We start from the raw sequence: 27,058 nt of genomic DNA, 5'->3' as shown, positions 1-27,058 counted from the left end.
GAGACTCTAAATTGCCCGTAGGCATGACTGTGAGTGCGAATGGTTGTTTGTTTCTATGTGCCCTGCGATTGGCTGGCAACCAGTTCAGGGTGTACCCCGCCTCCTGACCGATGACAGCTGGGTTAGGCTCCAGCACGCCCGCGACCCTAGTGAGGAGAAGCGGCTCAGAAAATGGATGGATGGATATACAGATTTAATGAATGAAAGGGCTTACATTTTTCTTCTTTCCCCTTGCAGATATCCTGCTTTTTGAAAACTTCTTTTCTCACGCTTGACGTGTACTTGGCCTCTGATGTGTAATCACATTAAATATAAGACTTTTTGAAATACTTCATCTTCTGTTATTAATGTCTGCATCCTTTTGATGCATCCTGACTGCATTAAATACATTACAAGATTTCCAGATGATATGTGTGCTGTACAAGCAGTGCACAATGTTCAGCATTGGAAAGTGATGACCTCGTGGATAATTTGTTAGTGTGCTGTTCTAGTTGAAATTCAGCCCTTGATATCTGATACCCGCACTGATTGTATGATTGCTAAGCCAAATGAGCTCGCTAATTGCTCCGAGGGATCTTAATGAAAGTTCTAATTGAAAACAAAGCAGCTCTGATGGAAGGGGGTGCGGGTGGGGGTGGGGGTTGGAGCTTACGATAATGCAGGCAGCTGAAATGGTTTATCATTCTTCCCTGAACTGCTGTGAGCGATCCTCAAAGCCAAAATTTGTTTGTCAATGTCAGCCGTTCATGCAGTAACTTTCCGTTCACTTTGGATGCTTTCGTCCATGACTTTGTTGAATGTGAAGGGACAATGAAATGCTTTCAATCTTATACTTCTTTCTCCATCCGTGTCCTTTGTGTCTCGCCTACTTTCATTTGCTCCTCCTCCTCCTTCACAGCGATACTTGACATGTTCACGCGCGGTCGAGATTATCTTCATAGCTGCGATGGCACCGATGACCGCAGCAACAGATGAATGGTAAATCAATCGGCGTTGACCTTGCACCAAAAAAAGAAAAGAAAAAAAGAAGCCTTGCTCGCTGATAGAAGAGTAACTTCATTACAGGGAGGGAGTCCAGCAAAGTAATGGATTTAAAAAAAATAATCTGATTATACATATTGTTGATATCAGAGTGGATTTCTGTAGCAAAAAGAAAAACAGATTGGTTTAAAAGTGGACAAGCTCGATTCAAACAGCAGAGGTTGTTTGCGTTGTGGACGTGTCCTTAAGTCATTCAATGCTCTCCAAGGGCATTTGTCCATTGTATCTCCTGCTTCTTATTACTGGAGAAGGCTGTTAAGTACTAAAGGTTACCTTAGTTATGTTCAAGTTCATTTTCGATATTTACAAGGCTTTCTACATTAAAATGAAATGAATATAAATAACACATTTACTGAGTCTCAGTGGCTTAAAAGAAGCAATCAGCATTCGAGTATGTTAAATAGGATCTAGGACAATACAACTCCAGACCCAGCACGCACATTAGAAAGTAGTTGAAACTGGATACGATTGAAAAAGAGTAATACATTTCTGAGCATACTAAATGGCATTTCCCAAGTTAATTTTAAATTGTTGCCTAGTCCTCGATCAGATGGAGATGAAAATTCGTTTGGCATTCCATCTCCTGACCCTGCTGCTTGGACGGGGTTTCTGATTTTGACTCTGGACTCTGCATACACGTTTGAAAAATCACGCAAATCGGATGTCCTGAATTTGTTATTTAAGAATCTGAAGACTGAAATGAGATGAGTGCGAATGGTTGTTTGTTTCTATGTGCCCTGCGATTGGCTGGCGACCAGTTCAAGGTGTACCCCGCCTCTCGCCCGAAGATAGCTGCGATAGGCTCCAGCCCTGGTGAGGATAAGCGGAACAGAAAATGGATGGATAAATTGCAACCCCTCACCCTGAATACACAAAAGAAATTAAGTTAAAATCAGCTAAGAATATAATGGGGATGTTTATTCAATATAACGTTTGCTGTTTTGCTATCACCAACTTTCAATCAGTCATTGGTGTAATACAGTACTCATCATAACCAAAATGAAAGTTGCTGACAAATGAGCCAATAACCTGCTAATAGTAGTAGACTCAATGAGCTAATGACACATTAGCTAAATGCTAATGTGCACACCCCATTAAGTTCACAATGTTCATGCTAATTGGCCTGAATCACTCAATTCTCATAATTGTCATGGCAAACAATGCATAAGTTACACAAAATTAAGTCACAAATGTGGATCACATGATGATAGTTTTATTGATTTATTTTCCCCATTGCACACTATGGCTAGTAAAGCAGGCACAGAAAAGCTGGAAACGGTGTATCGGTACGATTCGCCTATTGGAACACCTGAGCCATGATAATGAATTGAAGTAACAGCAGTAAGTGAATTCAGCATCGCCCTGAGTCACAATTTCCCCCTTCGCTACCTTCATTTAGCGTCGGCCATCTCGCGCTCTTGCAGCCCAGATATGAATATAATGATTTGTCTGTCTTCTCGCCCTCTGGATTCCTCCGCGCCTCCCTTTGTCCTTTCCTCTGCGGCTTGTAATCACGACTCGCCTGCCGTCTTACCATTTCTCACATGATAGACATTGAACACATAGAACAGTCAATGATTGGTGTTATCTGGGAATACCATATTTCCTCAGATAGTGGCCGTCCCTCTAATCAACGCTGTGTTCTAATTAGTCGACGGGAGAGTCATCCTTTTAATACAAATGAACGCCGTCCATTTCTCCTTAAAAATAGTGTGTATTATCTGTAATGATCTCAGTTTTTAGACACCATTGTTCACACGGGACGTAAATAAGTTAGCATCTTTGCCAATTTGAAGTCTGTTTGCGAACCAAAAAAGCTGCACCTCTGACAGTCTTTAAGGTAAATTTAAGTAGGGCGGCTTAATTCGTGTTGTATACAGGTTCCCTAGCTGCCCACTACAGTGGAACCTCTGTTTTCATATACCCTAGTTTTCGTACAAGTCGGTTTTCATCTAAATTTTGTCCCGGTTTTCATACAAATAAATAAATAATAAATAAAAACAACAACACAAAAAAGCATTTTTCAGAATCGGTTCATCTGAAGCATTTCGTAATTTGTGTATAAAGGGTCCAACAGAGGGCAAGGCGTCTCCCACAATGCAAGCTTTTATTAACAACTCTAAGCAATAACCCTCCCGGTCTGCGCTGCAACACTCAACACAACATCTGCATAAGAGATTTTGTCAAAAATAAAAGCATGCAGTATAACAACACAGTTTCACCACACTTTCTTGGGCCACATGTTGGCTTATTTAACAGTCACACTTAATAAACAAGCAAAAAATAGTTTGAGCGCAACTGCTAAGTACTGTAAGTCACCATGGGGCCAAAGAAAGTGTGGTAAACTTAATATATTGGGAAGATTTTATTTTGACATCATGATTTTTGACGGGATGTTACGACGATGTTGCCCCGACTTGTCGGAGTGTTGCCGAGCAGACCGAGAGGCTTGTTATTACTTTGTTGTTAATAAAAGCTTGCATTGTGGAATACACCTTGCCGTCTGTTCAACCCTTTTTACACAATATGACAGAATGTTCCGAGTGCTAGCCATTTGATAAAGAAAGTGAGAAACTCAATAGAATTCAAGAGATAACTCCCTTCACTCCCCTCCTCATTTTATACATCATTAAGAGTCTTCCATAAAGGTAAGTGTTGTTAAATGTTCATTTATCCACTTCATTAGTTATTTATATTCATTTCACCCTGTTTTTGTACATGAAGCAAAAGTTATTCTGTATATAAATGTATTTCTCGATAATATTTTGAGTGTCCTGAAAGGATTAATTGGATTTACTTTATTTTCCATGTGAAATGTTGCTTTAGATTTCTTACGATTTGCTTTTAATCAGATTTTCTGACTAAACAGAGTAATTTAAGATGATCTTATGTTATGAGGAGATGTCTTTTGCAAAAATTAACGTTCCAGTCGAAAGACAGGTGATTGCGCCACAGTTGTGTGTGTCCGTGTTTACTTAATTCCGCCCAATATGCCTCGGTTCTTGCCGTTTCACTCTATTTCAATGTAATAATCCATCTTTTTTTGACAAAAATTGTAATTTACTGGTAACATTTTCCCCGTAATCTACTGTACATCTCACTCTATCTGAAGTCTCCAAGAGACTTGAAGATTTGTCTTTGTAACATCTGTCCAGGTTCTGTTGAATGAGTCAGCAAGCATTTGCTATCAATTTTGATTGTCATTTAAGTTTGCCAGCTTATAAGAAAGCTCAATCAGTGATGTTGATATGACATGAAACATTGCAGGTTAACACAGGAGTGAAGGATCCCGATTGGAAAAAGCACAGGATTGAGTGGAGAGATATGTTGGATTGACGTGCAGAGGCAATGAGATAAAGATGATTGACACCTGAGTGTTCAGATAAGAGGAGATTTATGTTCTTTCAAACTCATGTGGGTCAGTAAAGGTGATTCCCAATTAAAATGAGACAGCGAGGCAAAAAACCTTACTCAGGTGCATGACTTTTGTCTGTATGTTCTGGGTAATGTTTACCTAAACAGTCTATATTAAACATTTTATTGTTTATCTACTTGCCTGAAGAGGATAACAGCCGAATGTAGAAATAACACGGAGTGAGATTGTGTTGTTTTGACAGAGGCAACAGTGACAGAAGCCTGTGAAGGAGGAGACAAAGACAGTTTGCAAATGCAAAACAATGTTGGCCTAAAAACAAAAAAGATCATAAAGCCAAGAGGTTATTTAACACAAAGAAACACACAAACACAAACTGGTCTGATAGCTCCGTCGGTGATTAACAAGGATGTGTGACAGTGCAGTTAGTGAGGAAGGACACCTGAATTCTTTATCAAGGGAATCACGGCACACTAGCGGTCGAACCGATTATTGGAGTCGGCTTGATGAGTCCGCATCGACGTTTCTGGCTAGTAGTCGACTAATTGCTGATCATGTTTTTTTGGGGATCTCGTTTTCAAATCAGCCAACATCTTGACACTTGTTTCTTTACGACACGTAGTCGTAACACTTGTTGCAGTACGACAACGTTCCGTCTTACAACACGCTTTGCTATGGAACAAAAAATAAGACCGGCCGGCTCGATGAAAACAGACATGCGCTGGACTCCCACTAATTACAACAATTACATTCAGCGTAATGGTGCGTTGTCTGTTTAATCATTTGTTTTTCTATGCCTGTCCATGTAATATTTATTGACACACAACACTGTGGCACAGATCATTGTTATAGACACGGTCAAGTTCATATTGTGTACGTCTCACTGAACTCATTAAAAGCACACGATCAGACTCTACAGTTACATTGATTTGAGAGACCGTTGATGTGCTTTGCTAGGTGCTGCTGTTTTGGTAAGCAACAGCAATGTACAACAATGCAGTACAAATGAACTCCTTCAAAGAGAGCTTTTTCTAATATTTTGTTTGCCTACTCTTTCAGAATGAGACAAAATGTTTCCTCTCTGTCTGATTATCAAAACTGCATAATTTTCGTTGTAAAGGCAAAAAAAAATAAAATATTGATACAGCTTTTCTATTGGACCTCATTAGAATGTTTCTCTATTCATTCCTCCCTCATCCCAATGAGTCACATAATTTTTTTTTCTCCCCCAGCCTTGTCTTATTAGCGACTCCTCACCATAACTCAGACTTTGTATCCGCACTATCGCAGCCTCTACTCCATTATCATCCTTTAAGGTACATATCTCGGTCTGTCCTCCCCCGTGCTTTCTGTTTATCTGAATTCTCATATTCCGCCATCAATTCATCTTTCCATCTCCTTTTTCCACGATGGCTGAGTAGATTAGGAGCCGGCGAGACCATCCCATTACTGTAAGGTTACACATTCCATGTTGGCGGCAGACATCAACCACACCATGTTCTGTCAGAATGTCCTTGAGAGAGAGGCTGAAGGCACAGGTGATAAAAGCTATCCACTGTCCACGGTTCACTTTAACTTTCAACCAAAAAGAAACATTGATTATCACATGACAGGCAACTGTACTAATTCTCAGACTCAAACTTCTGCAAACATCATTCAAACTTTTTTTTTCTTACATTCTCTTATATTGTGTTTTCTTCTACAACCAATCCGATGGTCATGTTATATCACGATTTAAACCTTCCGGGCATTTGTTTTTTAGAAACCCTAAGAATGTCTAGGATTAATGCTTTAATTAGCTTTATAAATGCATTTGTTCTGCCACAGACAAATAAAGATACAGCTCAGAGCATTCGAACTCAGGCATGTATTTATGTTGTATTTATGCATACTATTAGTTACATTCAGTCTGACTCTGTTCTTGTATTTCACCATGCTTTTATTTTGTTGTTGTTGAAAACTAGTTTCACTTGACAGTAACTAAGAAAATGCCTCAATGTCACTCTCTTCAGATGATGTCACATGGAAACAACCGCACATCGAAATGATTGGTGAAATAGTTTAATTTGACCCTTGCCGTCTCAGCATTCATCCGCTGTACAGTAGCTGTTGGATGTCATGTCACGACTGTGTTTGTGTGTGCTTGTGCGTGTGCGTGTGTCTCACCCCAGTGCGTCAACGATCGAGGTGCCTGTCTTGGTTTAACCTCCTGACTCTGAACAGTCAATATCACAACAATTACCAGCAAAACATAAAATGTCAATACGTGACATTTGCAGAGGTTGGCCTCTAAAACCAATGCTAAAATTGTGTTACACTCAGAGCGCACAGCAATGATGACCTTATGATTTGTTGAAAGGGAGAAAATGGCAGGCTTTTCATTGTCGTACTCACTATTCGTATTATTACTGTCCAAAATGTACAGAGCAATCTTACAAATACAGAAAATGTGCAATGTTTATGGCAATGCGAGTTAGCATGCTAGAAAACTGTAAGATTGAATGGCGCCCATGAAAATCCTGTGTTATATATAACTATAATTATCTGTATATACTAGTTGCAGTAGTACTTCCAAAGAAAGTGGTATTCATAGACTGCGGTAACGACAGAACCGTCTCACTGCTTAATCAAACATGCACATTTCTACTTTTCATCTTGCTGGTAAGGCTAAGGTGACAAATTGGCTGAATCCAATCAAGGCTGAAGAGCGAGCAAGGTTCCGCAGGGCTAGAAGCACGACACAACAGATTCTCATTCTGAGACTGCTTGTTGGGAAGGCTGCGAGGAAAAAACGAAAAGTCTACAATTGCTCTGGAGACTTTCGCATGACTTTACAGATTATTCACTGTATGATCTGGGCAAGTCTTAAATCATACGGAGTAGAGTTGATATCAATCTCAAAATCACCTACTCCGATGTAATGGCTGGTGTCAGAAAATCTCTGAATAGCCGTTTCACCAAGAAAAGGCTATAAGACAATCTCACCATCTTCACCATTTACCTCGGGAGAATTCCGGAAAACCCAAGTGAAGAGCATCAGTGGAGGTATTTCTGTTCATAGCTACAAGATCAACAACCTGAGATATGCAGATGATATAGACCTGGTCAGCACATCCAGTGAGCAACTCCAAAAGCCCCGAGATGAGGTCAGCAAACCTTCAAATCAATGCAGTAGAAAAAAAAACAGGTCCATGACATCTGGGGAGCAACACCCTTCAACTGCACTCAAGGTGGATGACAAGAAAGTGGACACCGCAGAATATAATAATAAGAGTAACTTGGCAGACTCATAACATGGAACAATGACTGCAGCAACCAGAAGAAGAAAAGCATGGCAGGTTTCAACAGACTATAAAACATTAAGGACATTAACTTATGGACCAAAATACTCAGTAGTCAGAACAAGTGTATTCAGTATCTTATTGCATAAGCCACAAATCGAGGCAACTGAACTTTTCTTGTTTATTGACTTAGTTGTGTTTTTTCTTGTTGCCTGAAACATTTAAAATTGGCTTGGGCAGTTTTGTAATTACCCTGAAGAAATGCTGGCTTGGACAGCCATTGTTGAAATGGGCTAACAAATTCATACAAAGTGAAACTTCATATCTGGGAAAACGAATCCTTTATTAGCAATTTTTCAGCATTTCCGATTGAACTGCGCTTGTACAACTGCATGGAATTGGACATCTGTCAGTACCTAATTGGATGTGAGAAAGCCGTAAAACTAAAACGCTGACGTTATCAGCTTAGTGTGACGTTTCCATATGACATAATGACAGCCAAAAATGGGATAAGTGCAAGCAAATACAGTCATGAAGGAAGAGAAAAACACCTGCAGCGTTTGATTTCATAAACTAGTTCTCAAAGTTTCTGAGAAAGTTTATTGTTCAAAAATGGTCCCGCTTCTGTTTTACTTTTCCAAACAAGAGCCAGAGCAAAGGTTGGGCTTGTGTACATACTGAATTTCCTCATGACTGGGTTTGAAGGTCTTGAAACACACATGCATGCAAAAGATGACAATGGTCACCCCCTGCTGCTCCCTGTCGTCATCTGCTTGTCAGATAGTCGACCGCAAAGCGATTGACTTATGCGTCGGGCACGTCTTCGGTGAAAATGGTTCCGGAATGAAAGTCCCATTTTTGTTTGTCGTCGCATGTTTATTGTTCTCGCGAAAGCAGCCAGGAAATAGCGACATGAATAAAACATGACACACAAACACACATGTACACACAGTGGTTGTGTTGGGAGCTTTTGGGCCAAAATACGCCTAGTTTATTATTTCAGGACGTGATTGACACATGTAAATGATGTGTTACATTGGCTGTTTGATGTCAGGCACTCGTTTGATGTACAAAAAAAAAACAAAGATCAAGCATAAGCAAAAACACGGCCAACAAAAGTTCATACTCAAACTAAACTAAACCAAAAGGTGAAGAATATCAACGTTATTCTGTATCCACCCCTTGGTCCAAAACCTTTGGACAACCCTGGTTTAACAGAACAATGTATTGTTATTGGACGTAACAGCAAATACAATTTACTCGGTAACTACTAATTGCACTCGCACACTGGCAAAATACTGCTCTTTGATGCAAGTACTTTAGAAGACTGTCAATAAATTCATTCATTATTAGCATAACATGATACCAGGATTACCTTGGATTTTGTTATTTCAAAGTCTAGTTTTAGGTAAAGTGTCAGAGTCAGTTCAAGTGATACCCGTTTTGAGTGATTTTTCCATGCTCTGCCCCGTGTTTCTTGTGCCCATTATGACGAGTCCTGTTTTTTCACCCCTCCAACACACGCTAAAAAGAAGCGATGCATTGTGTTCTAGTCAACATGACTTCTCATTATGCAGCTAAGTAAGTGTAAAATTGACTTTCAGCCAGAATGCGGCTCACTGACACCAATTGTGGTCAGAGTCTGTGGGATGAGTGAGTGTGAAAAATGAGAAACAAATGTGTTATTCATTTATTTATTTTTTTTTAGAAAAGGAGATGTTAGAGGTAGGATCAAAATGCACACAGACTGACTTATTTATTTGGATATTTTATTTGTGCGGAGAGAGAGTCCATACAACTTCAAATAAATGCAAAGTTGGACTGCCTTCGCTGGCCTTTCCAAGAACCTTCAAGCTTACATGAGGGCAGTGGGAAGTCGAAATGTGGTCGAAATTCGGTCTTGAAAAAGATAATAATGCTTGCGTTTGACGCTGTCAGAGAGGTAAGAACGTAGCAATATGTTTGTTGTTATAAGTCCACGAAAAAGAGGCCATCTATTTTCAACTTCAGGAGACTTGCCGAGAGCAATAAATGTTTTAAATGGCAGTCATATTATGAGCCTCATGTTGTTTATTACTTGGTAATATTAAAAGGATGCAAAAAACAAACAAACAAAAACACACGCTTCCAAAGAGTCCTGAGCGGCATGCTGTGAGGCATTAGAGAGAGAGACGGATGCATCAAGGATATCAGCCGAGGTACAGAGCATTGACAGAAATATTCCCATGGGAAATTATGGAAATAGAAGGTCAGGGGTGCCTTAATTTGCGAGTTTAATTTGTTCCATGACCATGCTCTTAACTCAAAACATGTCGCTAAAATTATCTTTCCCCATTGATATGAATGGAAATACCATTAATCTGTGCCAACCCGCACAAAAAAATTGTGTGATGTGTTTTCAATAAGAAAAGTTGCACTCTACATTATTGTAAACCGAGGTGTCAGTGCTCTAGAGTCAAACTTTGGCCATCACAAAACCTTTATCAACTGCACAGGGAATATTTTTAAATAACTTGTTAACATTCTTAAATGTCATTCAAGTTCAAACATAAACTCGACAAAACAATTTGCCATAACTTAGACAACAGGTAATTTAAAGTTGCGACTATAAACGGTGACATTTTACCCCCACCAACAATAACAAAGTTATTTGAAAATGTGAAGGAAAAACAATTGATTTCGGCAGAAATTCCAGTAAGCTTGCATACAAATTCACTGGATCTACCGTAGTTTACTACAACTAAATAAGTCTTTGCTTTTTAGGTTCTTAGGAAATACAAGGTTAATTCAGGTAGGATTTGTGTTGGTCCGTTAAAGTCTTGAATCTTCAATGAAATTCTCGCTCTGTGCCTTTGAAGAAACTCCGGCTCCAAGCCATATTGCCGAAATAGCCGGGTATCCCCTTGGCTCCAAACATAAGAATTCGGCTTGCGCTCCAAGTTAAAGTGCTACTTGTTAAATTTGAGTTTGGTGTCTCCAGAGCTGTCGGGATCACTGTACGAGCTAAAATTAATTCTAACCGTAGCCCCAACGGCATAGCTAACCCCTAGCTGTAATTCTAACCCTATCCCCTTAACTAACCCCCTGCCGCTAATCCTAACCCCACAACCTAACTCTAAAACCGTCGACTCAAAAAAAAAAAATACAAATAAAAAAATCATTGTTATCCGATTTTATTTCCATGCGAAAAATGGGCCTCATTTAATTTGAAAGGTAAGGCAGAACAAATGAGGCAGAAAGGCTCCCCTGAGTGATGTCATTAGGGAATGATAAATCCTTGTTGTCTTAATTAAAGCTGCATCCGAAACATGAGCGTTAGCATGGCCCGCAGCCGATTTGCGCAACACCTCTGGGGGAAAAAAATACACTTTTTAAGCGAATAATGATGCTTATTGAGCTTGTTAGTCAGAACAGAGCTCTAAATTTGGAGACGTATGTGTGATGAAAAAAACAAAACAAAACCATTACCATCATTAGCTCGAGAGAAGCCAACTGACTGGAGACGTTTGTGACTCTGAAATCCAATCTTGGATCAAGTGCAAGTGAAGAAAAAACGGCTTAATTAATGGAAGCACTCGTCCCTGTGCAGTGTTAACGCTGCTGCCGCTGTGACCATGAAGCAAATAGAGTAAACATTCACTTGATGCCGTGGGGATTTCTCTCACATAATCAACACGCGCACAAATGCATCTTAATTACCAACTGCAGCAGTATGAGCCTTCATTTACTTCTACAAAACTTCTTGCTCTTATCATTCATGGCCACAATTGACGATTCGTACTTGGGGAAAGGAAAATTGCTCTTATTATCAGAGTGTTTTTGTTGTTTTTGTTTTTTAAGCAGACTGGGCGGGACTTGAGTGAGAAAATTCAAGTCAGTCAAACAGGAGTCAGATACCTATCCTGTCAAGCGTTAGCAAAATGTCACCATTTTCTGAAATGATTTCTAGGTAATGCACAATGAAGTGAGCTGCAAGTTAACCATGGGGGGGAAAAACTACTTGTTAAGACTGCCTATGAAGAAAAATACAGATCTCTTTTTTTTTTTTACTGCCCCAATATTTTGTAAAGCACAGTGAGCTGAACTTGGTGAGTGAGAGACTTGGCCTGTCAAACTTCAATTTAACATGATTAAAGTGCCCGAATCTGGTGAAATTCTACATTCCAAATGATTTTTAGAAGTTTCAGGTCAATCACACTGCGTAGGTACCGTGAAAAAACACAATAGTCTTTCTTAAGGCACTCTCTAGTTTCCGTGGCATAAATGGCAAAGGCAGGGGACTCGACTCGCATGCCTTGAATCGAGTCAGGCTTAAGTCTCCAATTTTAGGACATTTTGAAACTTGCTTGGCTAAAACTTACTAAAGACTTGACTTTGTATTCATGTGACTTGACTTAGACTCGCCCGTTTACATTTGAAAATTGTTATTTTCAAGATGTGTGCATTTGTTTTGCTTTTAAAAGCTTTTGTTCTGTGTGTAGTGTATTGTGAGCAAGATTGTATGACTTGACTTGCTCGATATTCGCTACAGTTACGTGGGACTTACTCCCAACATCTGGTAAAATGTAATGTACGAGTAACATTGTTTACTATTATTCCAAAAATATCTCCAATAGAAGCCTTCCCGCAATTGCAGTTGGTTAAATACAGTTAGCGCCCCCGGCCACTCTTTGCGGCAAAACGATACGTGTACTTGACACACACGTGAGTATTGTTTCATTCCATTGCTCGCTTGTGACAACTAATTAAAGCCCTAAGTAGCGTTCTGTGCTGCTGCCTCTGCATTACAGACGGAAGCTGCTTGGTGTTATCTTCACCCGAATGCAGCTTATATGCTGCCTTGGCAAACACACAGGCAGTCACACACACTTTGTGGGCAAAACACAAAGCTCTATATTTAACCTCATTCTTCCATAAGAACACACTATCATGCACTCTATACATAAAGCCCATGCGTGTTTTTCATCCCATTCTTTCAATGCTAAGAGGACATTGCGTTGGATGTGTGTGTGCAAATATTCATGATATTACGCTTTTTCTTTGCGGACACACGCACTAAGTGACACAAGCATTTATCTAAGTGGCGGTGTGTGTGTGTGCTCACGGGTGCCAAAGGTTCATTTGAAGAGTCGTCAAGAGCGATCTTTTCCAATTAGCATGGTAATCACATGACCTTTGCAGAGTCAATCAAAAGGCTTTGATATTTTTAGAGGCTTTAAGCCGCTAATAATGTCACCAGCAGGGAGCACGGTTTCAAAATGAAACAAATGCCTTCGTAACTGTGTATTTTTCAACTGTTTGTTATGTCAGCACAGGCCCACTTCATGGCCACCGTCCAAAGATTAGTTTGTGGACTTTATTGTGAAGAAATGATATACATTACTGTAACTTTTGATGTTATACATGTTAATACGTTTGTTGTTGAAATGGCACACACCCTATTATTGGCTGATTAAAACTCATTCACTGCCAGCCCTCCAGGTTAACATGGATATTTGGCTTCAAAAGCCGTCAATGGCAGTGAATGAGTTTTAAGAATTGGGCGTGACAAATACAATCTATATACTGTATCTGTAGATCTCTGTTCTACTGCCCCCAGGTGGCACACCAGTAGGAGCAGCATAATGACCACTGAATTTAATCAAAAAGTGTGACAAAAAAAGTTTACTTCTATGCAATCTTTTTAATTATGTCATGACTGTATATTTTAATAGAGTACAATATTTCAGAGTGCTTTTTTCTCATTAAAATAAACAGCAAAATTGTATGTTGTTTTTTGGGGAGCTGGAACGGGTTAATGGTATTTCTATTCATTTCAATGGGAAAAGATGATTTGAGATACACGTGTAATGGAATGTAATGGAAGGAATCGGTTGACATAAAAATATTAGGTGAAAATGTTTTTTGGAGTATGCAGAAAAATTTGTTCAACACGTTATTGTAATTACTCATTTTAAAATATTGCTTAGATGACCAGAAATGAATTATTAATCCAAGTCCAATCCCGTGTCTTCGACATGTTAATTGGGTTTCCTGTCCTGGAAAATTGAACCTTGCAAGAAGGAGAAGTTTTTATCTTTTTCCTTGAGGGAATACACACATGAAACGAAAATCTGTGAACTCTCTCTCATATTTGGGAAGTTTAATTAAGTTGTATTTACAAAAGTCGACTTTAGAAGAACACTTTGTCACCTGAATGCTTTTTTCCTTGCTCAAAGCCTTGTGACAGAGTTATTTCTCTGACTCGTGGGAATGGAAATTTTGACTTTTTGTTGTTGTTGTCATACAGTAATTAAGATTAGTGGAAAGCAACTTCCTGACTTTTAATGACTTTTAATGGGCTGCGAGGTGTTCTTTTGTTTGTTGGATTAAGTCATTTTTTTCCCCCCAAACTTTGTCCTGCCTTGACTTTCCCGTCAATTCTGTGTTGCTGTAAGAGACCAATTAACTGCCATTATGTTATCATTATTCATAATTTATTATTCATCTATTTTTTATTTCCTTTCATTTCATTATCTATTAACTGCCAGTTATGTGTTTGTTTTCTTTTCATTTATTTTTGACATTTATTCTTTCATTAAAGGTCACCTGTTTTGATTATTAATATTTTTCTGTCATTCATTTTCATCTACTTATTTATAGCATTTTCTTGGGATGTTTTATTTTGTTTTTAAATTTTATTTTCTTCGCATCTTTTATTTACCTTGTAGGATGTACGAAAAACTGGGACAGAATTTCGGCAGGAAAAAACCCTGGAATCTTACGAAAACTGGGACATACAAAAATAGAGGTTCCATTGTAACTATATATGTATGTAAGGCCAATTACATGGATGTATTTCACATTATAATGCTCATTACTGGCTCCTACAGGAATGGGGTGGAACTTGACGCTGACTCAACTTCAAAAGTTGTGGCTTTTGATTGTCTGCATTCCACGCATCGGGTTCACATGTTGACATTGTTGTCTATCATCAGATTAACAAACATTTTTTAACATTCAAGTGGGAGCCAACAGACATCTGCGCTTTCCTCGTCAGTTAGACGTGTCAGGAGGGTTTTCCACTCTTGCTCCATTTTCTTTTCTGCTGACACCCCGCCACCCCCCCCCCCCCCTTCCCCCCAGGGGGCGCCCTTTACAGAAGCACTTAGGCCCACCCCGCCCACTGAGTCGCACTGCAGCTCCACTTGAATAACTCAGACCACTTGCTTTGTTTGATTGAAAGAAGAAAGAAGGCTTGAATAGAAGGGGAAAAAAAGTCCCACTGGGTCTTCTTTTTTTTTTTTTTTTTTTGCTAACAAAAGACTTTGGGACAAATCAATGCTTAGTCATCAATACTGTGCATGTTCCGTTTTGTGTATTGTACTGTAATCCCACTTTTTTTTTTTTTTTTTTTTTTTTAAATCAGACATCGTGAGCCTCTTTCAGAAAAAGATCACGCAGAATTGCTGCATTAGAGCCGTAACAGTAGACCAAACCTTTGGCTTTCTTACAGCGAAGACGAGACAGCGACAATTGCTTTCAATACAACAGGGCGGGAGAAGTCAATTAGGTCTTAAATTTCACACCACTGACACACTGGTGTCATCCCGCCTCTATTAAGGTTGGGACACTCCCCCACAAATGAACAATTGCCAGGTCAAGCCACCATTCCATGTCCGTGGCGTTTATACATACAGAAATGGGAAATAATGAGCTACATTTACTCAAGTAACTTTTTGGATAAATTGTGGCTGGATTTGCCACAGTTTATTTTATTTTATCTTTTTTTAAAAATGAATTATTTGAAGTGATACTGTTGGGTAATATTAAAATTTGCATATTCCCATTTTCTACAGTATATTTTGTATTTAAAAACTAAATACTCACTTTTCAGTACTTTAGTTTTTTCGCTAAATCCTTACTACGTACGCTCACTAAAGTAATAATTTGGAGGACTACCTTTTACTTTTACTTGAGTCATATTCTAAAATGAAAGTACTCTCACTTGAGTGCAATTTTTGGCTAATATGTAATATATATACAGTGGGTACGCAAAGTATTCAGACCCCCTTAAATCTTACACTCTTTGTTCTATTGCAGCCATTTGCTAAAATCTTTTAAGTTCATTTTTTTCCCTCATTAATGTAAGTGTGAAGTTGGCATGGCCAAAAAAATTTAATTTCATACATATATATATATATATATATATATATATGTATATATATATATATATATATATATATGCACCACACTACACTAATAATTAATAATAAATGCTGGCTCTTATAGGCAGTGAACAACAGGCAATTTTCTATATTTATTTATTAGCCCTGATCTTAGTTAATTGTCAATGTTATGGGTTAACTTCTGTTTTTTTAAGTCTCAAAGACTACACAAAATAAGACAGCCCTAAACAAATACTATAAGGGATTAAACAAATATTTTAATTCTTCAGAGACCATCATTATAAGAAATATGTGAAGGAAAAAAAAAGCACAGCACTTAAAAGTAAACAGAGACAGCAAAGAGGCACAATAAGTGAGAAAACGTGCGTGGGGAAAACAACTTGCTTCCATGTCCCTTTAGGCCACACCAAATTTTAAATGTGCACAGTCTAATTTTTGTGTACGTGTATTTTTACAGTCAGTGTGTAAGACGTTCATTGTGTGTTTCCTTGGGCAACACTAAGTCGACCCAAGTCCTGATTATGTGTTGCTTGCTCTTATTGAAACAAACGACCGCACCCCCCCCCCCCCCCCCCCCCTCCCCACCACCAACCACGTCAGGCTTGTCGTTGATATGTTACGTTATAATATCGCCCTGACAGTATCAATGCAGTTGTACCTAATATTGTGGCCAGTGAGTATATATTTCTGGCCCAACAAGTACTGACACATGAATTAGACCCCTTGCACACCCCCGCAGGAGATAACCACTCATTGATTTTAAACGAGGCGCTCACCATCTGGCCTGGACACATCAATCCTGGACCCCAAGATCTCTGTTATGATATTTTATTCAACTAAAACGTCCTGCTTTATGAAGTCAAAAGACGCTGGCAAGGCACAAACTCAAACAGAAACATGAAAACCTCAAAAGTTGTAAACTAGAGGTGTTGTGTTTTGTATCAGAACGGCATTTTGTTTTGCATTTTCAAGGCATAACAAACATATTTTTATATTTCTCAGTGTACAGTGTTTCTTTTCAGTTTTTTTCTTTATTGCATTTATTTGTTATATTTATTATTTTAACGTATGAAAAGTGCTATATAAATAAAGTCTTGATTGATTTGTTTTTGTTTGTTTCAATCAATTTTTACTTTCAGTATCAATTCATTTGCTTTTTATTTATTGATTCATTTAATATTGATTTTGACCATTATTTAATCTGTAATCATTTCTATTACATTCATTTAGATTTGATTAATTTTCTCAGCTTTTATTTTTCATTGCTACTTTATTGATTTTCTTTAAATAATTTTTACATTTATCTATTCATTTATTTTTTTAACTGTCATGATTTAATTGTTTGCATTTCATCAACTGTCATTTGTTGATATTTCTGTATCTATCTTTTAAACATTTATTTACCTTTACATGCTTTAGTTATTTTCTCGACATAGTTTATTAATTTAATTTTACATTTACTCTAGTCAAATTTTTTTTTCTAATGTCAACTTTAAAAAAAAAAAAACCTTTATTTTAAATTTAACAACTTATTACTTATTACATAACTGTCACTTCTTTGTCGGTATATATGTAACAAGAATATACGTTTGTATGGTGTTAGACATCCAATTTAAAGCCATACACAAATGTAAAGTTCAATATATATATATATATATATATATATATATATATATTCCTTTTATTCGGTACACAGCCTGTGGCATTGTGCCGCTATTACCTCCTGCTCTCATTACAGAGGAGATGTGGACCATAAGTCAGCCCTGAGGGGCGGGGGATAGCCAGCCGGCTTTCTGCAGCTTTAACACACACTTGCGGGTCTGTGTTATTCCAAAACTAAAGAAACTTTCACGAGTGGGATGGTGACGTCTCTGCATCACCGCTTCACATCAAATGTGACCAAAACAACGAGAGTTACATACTTTGTATTTAAAACCAAAGCAAAATACAATAGAAAATGCCATTGACATGCTAACAATTAGCATCAATAGCTGTGTGTGTGTGTGTGTTTTTTTTTTTTAACTCTCTAGGCAACAAATATTGGAACACAAAGCAACAGGCATGAATTCTTTAACCTCTATGAAAAAAATGACTAATATTACAGCATTTTACTGAGTCACAGTAGTTGTGAAACTATTTCTCTTTTTTTAGTCTGCATGACTGCATTATACTGCCTCTGGTGGCATAGGCGGGCACACCAGAAGAATCAGCACATTGAACTGAATGTCAGCATTAAATCATGATGCAAAAATAAAATGCAATATTCATTCATTCATCTTCCATTCCCCTTATCGTCACTAGGGTCGCGGGCGTGCTGAAGCCTATCCCAGCTATTTTCGGGCGAGGGGCGGTCAGGGACCCTGAACTGGTCACCAGCCAATCGCAGGGCACATAGAAACAAACAACCATTCACGCTCACATTCACACCTACAGGCAATTTAGAGTCTTCAATCAACCTACCATGCATGTTTTTGGGATGTGGGAGGAAACCGGAGTGCCCTTAGAAAACCAACGCAGGCACGGGGAGAACATGCAAACTCCACAGAGGCGGGGCCGAGATTTGAACCCCGGTCCTCAGAACTGTGAGGCAGATGTGCTACCCAGTCGTTCACCGTGCCGCCAAAATACAATATTATAGAGTGCTATTTTCCTAATTAACAATCACAAATCAAAATTTGGGAGGGCGTCTGGAACGGATTAATGGAATTACCATTCTTTTCAATGGGGGAAGATGATTTGAGATAGTGTTTTGAGTTATGAGCGTGGTCAGGGAACTAATTAAGTTTCTGTCTCAAGGTACATCATATTTTGGTTTGCTAATGAAATGAATTGAAGCAAGCAAAATATTAGCAACAAGCTGCCGGTATGAGGCAGTGCAGTTTTGCCACCACAGTAATAAAAATACAGTCGGATTAATACTCACGGTGTCAACGAAAAATGAGCTTTATTTTCTTTAGTGTGCTTAATGGTCATTTCCCTTCTGGAGCAATGACATCACTAGACCACGCATAAATAGTTCATATGCCATTTTTCTTCTCTGGACAAACACAAAGTAGCTCTATGTGCAGGCACACGGAAGGGAAGCCATCTTGAGAGTCATAAAGGCTAAACGTCCACAGTTTTATTTTATGGGCCCAGATGTGTGTAATTAATTAATATTTTTTCCTGCTCACCTAATTAAACACTCAGACCCAGTTAAACGATTAACATCTGCTCTGCCGAACGAACACCTTTGCAATACGACTTGCTCAATATGAACCACTTACAACAAGTGTACTTTTAGAAGAAATATAATTAGTTAATAAGGTATGAATTGGTATTCAATATGTGTGTTAGCACAAATTCAACGATCTAAGACTTTGCTAAGTGTTTACTTCATTCGCTTTCACACATTGTAGCTCTTGGGCGGAAACCTCTCATGTCCAAATATGGTCAGTTTCCTATTTTTCTTCACAAATCAATACTATTGGTCTGTCCCCGTGTCATCTGTTATTGTTCCACATTATTAACCAATTTATAGCTTGAGAACAAATCTATCAACTGTCTTGAACGCTGAACTGTCCGAGAAGTGTCGTAAAACTCGGCCACTTCCCTCACTCACTCTGCGGGAGGCGTGCGACATTAGGTCGCCTCAAGATTGAAGGTCTGGATGTATTTTTAGACATTAACGAGTGAAAATAGATACTGTACATTTGAGTAACCCTGTTTTTATAAAAATGGATTGCTGTCATGCTTTGGTGCGGGAGGAATTGGCCAACCGCGAAGGTAGTAAGTTTGAAGATTCATTTCCATATACTTATCCAATTATTTATGAACAGTCTTTTGTTTTCTTTAGTTTTTAATCAATTCATGAACTGTCGCGTCTTATTTTTTTTTTAACATTTTACATTTATCTGGTATGTATTTTTTAACTGTCCCTTGTCTTTTCTCTCTACTAATTAACACTATTCATTAACCATAACTTTTGTTCATAAAAAAATATTGGAAATATTAGAAAGTGCTCTTACTGTAGGCCTAATGCTGTTTCTGTTAACAATGGTGAACTTACACGTACACGTGTATGACAGTTAAGAAAATTACCACAAAATAACTTTAGAATTTCTATTCTCCTGTCCCAAAACCTCCGGCCATATAATATACATTTAACATTAGCAGGCAGAGCAAACTCCTCTTCTGTGGTCTATTACTTCTTCCCTTGCACCATCTCCAAAACGTTCCGTCACTCTTATCAGAACGCTGTCCGCTTCACTCCCTGCGCTATTGTTTGATTTTGAATGATGAATGAGTGCACTACTGCCCCTGCAGTCACACAATATTTATGATAAAATCCAGAGAGAGGCAATTTTTTTTATTTTCGATTAAGGTGAAACGTCTGAAGATGGAACAATGCAAACTTTCATGAAGACATCTTTTAAAATTGTTTTTTTTTCTTCTGTCTTTCTAAATTATTTGTACACTTGTGTGGTAGTTATATTTGTTCCTGTTTTTTGCAAGCTTGCTTCAACTACCTATAAACAACATAAACATTTAAAATCATTAAAATAAACTAAATTAAAATATTTTTGAACACATAGTAAATGTATTTAAATGCAAAAACAATTTACAAGAATACAATTATTATTATTATTGCATGTTGTAGTGTCAATGTACATGCATATGATATGAAGCGACAACCTTCCTAGCCTAAAACATGAAAAATATTTTTAAAAAGAAAGAAAATTTCATTACAACACATTGCAGAGTGTACAGTACTACTGTACTACAACTACTACTGTATGTTTAAAAGAGTTTAAAACTACAAAAAAAAAAGATGGAAGAATTAATGGTATTTCCATTCATTTCAATGGGGAATGTTAATTTGAGATACCAGTAAAAGCGAATTAAACTCGTGAGTCATTGCACTACTGTATACAGTGAAAACTGTCTTGAGGTCCTGGTGCGGTTTAGGTCTTCACTTCGGACTCGTTGCCCCTTTTTCATGGCTTCATTGCCACTGAACGCCATTATAGGGCGCAACCGCTTAGCTTCGTCTTCGAGCAGCCTTGCCTTGCTCACACCATTAACCTCATCGAAATAAAAAGAGGAAATTAATCTCCCGTTACATCTTTCTTTCACACGCTGCAACTCTTGCGCAACACCCGCCGTTGTCTCCGCTTTATCCATTTTACTAGCTTCCATTGTCACGTTCTGCGTGATATCCGGCTCGCTCCATCGCATCGTTGGTGTCCCGCCGCTGCTTTTCATCAGCCGGCTCACGTCATCGCCGAAAAAGATTTCACACTTCTCCAGTAAAATGGCGTGCGACACGCCAGGATGTTTACTTCACGCATTACAATTAAATGGCCGCTTTATTATGGGATCATGTTGGGTAGTCGATCCTCATCTTGCCAATTTTGGGCGACGATTATCACTTAAATTGAACATTTCCAAGCATGTTCCAATGAGTGAGATGACAAAAGAACTTTCTTCTTTATAAACACCACTGGACGTTCAAGTCTAGAAGCACAGGGCTCAAAAACAGCTTCTACCACCAAGCTGAGAAATGCACCTGCTGCCGTAACTGCAATACGATGAACGAGACCTATTATTTGAAGGAAAAAAAAAGATACCCAAATGTAAATAATCGCATAACTACCGTACATAACATAATGTGGTCACTCTTCCAAATGTGATCAATTGCTGTATTTTTTTGACAGTTGTGTGCTTATATTTCCTTTTTACCTCTAACCTGCAAATTGTGAGTTGCCCAACTGATTTTCATTGTGCCTGTAACAGTGACAATAAAGTTCTATTCGATTCTATATTTGTATACAATGTAATTAGAATTGAAAAGCTATAGTGTCTTAATATATAAATATTTATACAAAAAAATGTTTTTCCGGGGTTAGAAATAATGAATTTCCAAGTTATTTGTTCATGAGTGCTTGATACAGAGTTAAATATTTGTATTGTAATTCTTCTGTGTTTTTAAATATCCATCCATCCATCCATCCATTTTCTGAGCCGCTTCTCCTCACCAGGGTCGCTCGCGGGCGTGCTGGAGCCTATCCCAGCTGTCATCGGGCAGGAGGCAGGGTACACCCTGAACTGGTTGCCAGCCAATTGCAGGGCACATACAAACAAACAACCATCCGCACTCACATTCACACCTACAGGCAATTTAGAGTCTCCAATTAATGCATGTTTTTGGGATGTGGGAGGAAACCGGAGTGCCCGGAGAAAACCCACGCACGCACGGGGAGAACATGCAAACTCCACACAGGCGGGGCCGGGGATTGAACCCGGGTCCTCAGAACTGTGAGGCTGACGCTCTAACCAGTCAGTCGGCCACCGTGCCGCTGTTTTTAAATAATTTGATTTCATTTTTGTTTTTTTTTCATTTTTTTGGGGTGTATTGGTCTCTACATCTGAGGTAATGTTGATGATGATCCTGGTCCAATTGCGTATATTATTATTTCTTTCTTAGTTTTTTTTTTTTTTCTATTAAGCAGGACGTATATTATATTTGATATTTATTTTGAGTTAATTCTTTGTTTAGCAAATACTTTTAGTGATTGAACCATTTCCTGATAAATTGTGGAAGGGAACTTTTGTGCAACTCTGGATACATTTCTGTTTCAGTTTTGTTAATACGGTTAAATGTTCATCATTTTACTCAGCTCTCTGGTCACAAACGTCAGTCATATGCATGAAGTAGATCCGACAGTCAATCACTTATTTGCAGTACATTTATCTACCTTAAGAAGAAGTAGAACTACTCTTTCGTGGTCTCCGGAGGGGTAATTCAACTTTAGCTGTGAGGTTAAGCCTGTTGACCTTATAGGAACAATAGCAAAAAGACAACTGCGCTTCTTGTTCAATGTTGACTTCTAATTGTATTGGCTGAAGCTGATTTGTGAGTGCCTTTTTAAAGCAAAAACAAACAACAACAAAAACTTGTGCTGGTAGTATGCCATGATTAGCTCTGGCCCACTGATCTTTTGCTTGCCATTCCCGGAGCTCAATCGGCTTTATGTGTAATCCCGTAGAGCGGACCGGAGCAGATGGACGCACGGGTAAGATCCCAGTGGTGTACTGAAGGGGCTCTCGTTGGACTGCCCCCAAGTCGGGCCTGCAGTTTCACTGCTTGTAGTCTTTACGACCCGCGATTGACGATGTTATCAGAATTTTAATGACACCAAGTTTGAATTCTGACTTTTTTTCCCCCCACATTTGCAGGTGTTCCTAATGAAATACCCTGAGAGCATACATACTGTGTTTCCGGGTGCGTCGTCCACTAGAGATATATGGCCCCAAATAGGTGTAATAACTATAATGATCTAAGTTCATAGATGCTATTTTTCAAATACACGGAGATTGAATAGTTAACTGCTGTTAACTGCTTTGAACATTGTTGCTAACCAAAACAGCAGTACTTACTGAAAACCAGGGATGGGCGGGTACTGCTACCAGGTATCGGTATCGGGCCCAGGTATTGGGTACTCGTGAAGGCTGCCGATACCAGCCACCGATACTTAAGGTGAAAAACATCGCGTGAATCCTCCTTGCCAGTAGTTGGCACTACACTGCGGTGGTTTCTAATCTTTCTTCTACTCAAACCCCCCCCCCCCCCCCCCCCTCCAAAAAAAAACTGTGCTGAAGTCGGCGGCAGTAAATGTATGGATTCCATTTGACGAATATAAAAGTTCACATAAGTGAATGGGTCAACAGCCACGCAACAGAGCAAAAACATTCACATGCGGCGAATGCGTTCTGTAACTTTCTTTAACATCCAAGGCTAAGCTTAGGTCCTCCACAAAGATCATAGGACAATCAAGGTAGATCATGTCGATATACTTCCTTGATACCAATTACTGATTTCCTATTAGCAGCATCTTACAGAAAGAGCAAAAAAAAAAAAAAAAAAGACAAATAGGTCAATCTGCGAATAGTAAACCAGTGACATACCTATTAGTTGCCTTGCCCCATAAATCACACTATTTGTGGAAATACGGTACTCATTGCATCGGCGGAATCTTTACTGCAATCCCCAGAGCAGATGGACGAACGAAGAGGTCCGCAGCGATTAGACTGCTCTGGCTCACTGCCTCCATTCATCCATCACATCACAAGTTTGACATCAAATTATAAAATAAAGAAAGTAATATCTCCGAGCAGATGGTCTTCTTTCGGCTATTACTCATTCTATCACAATTTACTGGCAGAAGACAAAGTGCCGTGTTCCAGTAAAGCCGTGCGAGTGTGCTGCAAGGCACTCTGGGATGCGTCTTTTTTTTTTTTTTTTTTTTAACTCCCAAGTCTTATTATTATTATATCGCAGAACATTTTTTATTAGCTCATTGTTGCTTCGCGACTATAACGTGTTTAATACGCCTAGAAAGTCCCACTTTGCTGGCCGTTTACCAAAAGCGGTGTAACACTCCGCCAAAATGGCGCCCCGTAAAGTCGAGACTATTAACTACCTTGGCAGCTTTACACGTCACTCTGGTTGTATTGAAACAGCTGAGAGTGAGTCAAAAAACAAAGTTTTATGAAATAGCCTGATTAATAAAACAGTCCCGCGATAAAGCAGGCATAGTTCCACAGTCAAACCAGCAGCCCTTGTCATTTGCTATGTACCTGTTATGAGTTTTATGGCAGATGCATTTAAACGACTCTAAAGAGCTTCAGTGCACAAACACTGCTGGCGCTGCACTTTACTTTAATGGAGCTTCTACTTAACACCTGTATTCTATATAGGCACAGCAATTCATTAACAAAAAATGTATGCATGGACAGATCACATAATTATTCTGCTGTGCATAATAATGGAGAACCTTTATTAAGTGGAAAATGTTTTAACATTCCTATCTGTCATAAATGTATCAAGAGAAGCTAACCAGTGTAATACAACTATAAAAAAAGAAAACATTTACCCTTTTTTTTTTTGAGAGGGAACACCTCGTGGCATTTTATAGATAATGTGAACTCGACTCACTTCACAACAAACAGCAGCTGGCAGATGGTGAGCAATTCTTCAAAAAAGAGGCTTCAAGCTGTTTACTGCCCCTCCCAATTGACATTTTCTGTCAAACAAAACATCAAACAAATACAATTACACATTGTGTGTTTGAAACAACCAAACAGCTTTGCCTTAGATATGCCCCCACTAGCTAAACGCTAACACATAATGAAAAACGCTATCGACGGGCTAACGATTAGCACCGATAGTAGTGGTGGTGCTTTAACAATACTCACAGGCATATATTCTTTATCCTCTGCACGACCAATATTATTGCACCTTAGTGAGTCACTGAGAGTAGTGACTTGGTTTGGATTACATTTTGTTTCTGGTTTTTGGTTTGCATCAGGATTTTGGGTTTCCTGTGCACCTGTTCGCGTCAGCCCTTTACCTTGTGTCAGATAAACAGCCACTCTGGTCTTGTCCAGGTGTGCCTCGTTGTCTCGTCAATTTGTTTGTATTTAGTTCCCTGGGTTTGTTTAGTCAGTGACGGGTCAATGTTTTTTCTGCAAGTTATATTTGTGGTTCTGTCATGTTCCCTGTTGTGGTGATTCTTTTGTTTCCTTGTGTCTCTGTGACTTTGTATCTGGAATTTTGGGACTTTGTTAATTTAGTTATTTACAGATTTCCACGTTCTTATTGAGCTTTTTTTGTGTTTGAAAAGGAATCCTTTGGTTGAAATTCATCCTGCATTGACCCCCCCCCCGTTTTCCTGCATTGGGGTCCTCATCTTTTTTCCCCCATTGCCACAAAATCGTAACAGTTTGTGTGTGTAATCCCCCCGCCCCTTTTGCAAGGCTGACACAACGGGAGCAGCACAATAAATTGAATTGCAGCATTAAATCATGATACACAAAGCTTTATTTAATGACGTTATTACTCTGTTTTTATAAAGTGCAATATTATTAAGTGGCATTTTCTAGGGCTGGGGGAAAAAATGGAACAACTCGGCTAAATCGATTTAAATTTTTTTTTTTAAATTTCCGTGTTTGCGCCGCCGGAACACGGACATTTATAGCAGACGGACGCAGTGTTGGGCCAATTATAATTTTTGCCAAAAACAACAAACGTGTGTCTGTAAGTGAGTTTTAAGACACTGTTAGCTGTGTAATGTACATATGACATGATAAGTATGAGTGAACTAGCTGAATGGTAGTAGCGTTTTTGACCTAAAATGTTAATCGCTATCGCGCTAATGCTAATCGCGATTGTTAACCATTTAGCCTTTTGGTGTCTTGAATTCTGTACACCAGATTTTTACCATACACTCGGTACCAACATATACAATTGAAGTAACGAACTCCATCCCTCATCAATTAGAATAAAATGCATGTTAGTACTAAAAAACAAACAAAAAAACCCTCTCACACTCTCTCTCTCTCTCTTGCTCTCTCTCTCTCTCTTGCTCTCTCTATCTCTGACTCCACCTCCCCCACCCTGCTGCCTCCTGGCTCGGGTTGCCAAAGCAGAGGGAACACAAGAGGAGGTGTCCTGTTACTCTGCCTCAGAGCTCGCGCACCTCCTGTAAGAGGAAAAGCAGACAGACGGACCAAAAGACACTCGTCAAGTCATTTTGTCGTGGGACTTGCTCTTCCTTTGCTTTTTCTAAAAAAAATATTTTATTTTGAGGAGTCGCGTGCACCCAGTTACGCAGGCGCCTGGATGAGTTGCGTGGATGTTATTTGCCGGATTGCCTCCCGGGTGGCGTGGCGGGGGCCCACGCGAAGCCGGTGACAGCGCGTGGAAAAGTGGATGTTAAGCCCATGGCTGCGACGAGGTGGATAACACGGTGAGTGTGCCTTAAAAAAAAAAAAAAGTCTCCGTATCCCACAATGTGAATTCCAAGTGCTTAAAGACATTATATGTGAAACTATTTGCGTAAACGTGATTGTCAAGTGGGACTTTGAGGAGCTGTCCGTGGCAGCTATCCGCGGTCCTGAAATCAGCCAGACCTGCTTTTTGCGCTCATTTGCACGCAAAAAGATCCCTTTATATGCAGCAGCCAACGTCAGTTCATGTGATGTGTTACAAGATGTGTTATTTATGTTTGTGCCTCTTTAATTCACACTGCATGACTCCTGTAAGTTTTAACATCCAGTTTCATGTGTTTACGCATGCGGAACCAAAGCCCAATTTTCATTTTTATTTTATTTTTTTTTAATATATATATATATTTTTTTAAATCTGACATTCC

At 38.9% G+C, this 27,058-nt stretch overlaps 2 protein-coding genes across 2 annotated transcripts in view; one reads left to right on the top strand and one right to left on the bottom strand.

Moving 5' to 3' along the window:
• The window catches only part of LOC133469364 (glycylpeptide N-tetradecanoyltransferase 2-like), a 64,402-nt gene extending 39,160 nt beyond the window's left edge, over positions 1-25,242 (bottom strand). The window contains exons 1-2 of the mRNA XM_061756316.1: positions 25,101-25,242; positions 24,841-24,928 (exon numbers count right to left, since the gene is read on the bottom strand). The gene's annotated coding sequence lies outside the window, so the exon portion shown is untranslated. The remainder of the gene's footprint in view (positions 1-24,840; positions 24,929-25,100) is intronic.
• LOC133469362 (protocadherin-15-like) overlaps positions 1-27,058 on the top strand; it is a 131,873-nt gene that overhangs the window by 4,343 nt on the left and 100,472 nt on the right. The gene's annotated exons all lie outside the window — the stretch shown is intronic.

The sequence above is a fragment of the Phyllopteryx taeniolatus genome, chromosome 19, assembly GCF_024500385.1.
Source record: "Phyllopteryx taeniolatus isolate TA_2022b chromosome 19, UOR_Ptae_1.2, whole genome shotgun sequence".
NCBI lineage: Eukaryota > Metazoa > Chordata > Actinopteri > Syngnathiformes > Syngnathidae > Phyllopteryx > Phyllopteryx taeniolatus.
This window is presented reverse-complemented; position numbering and strand designations above follow the sequence as displayed.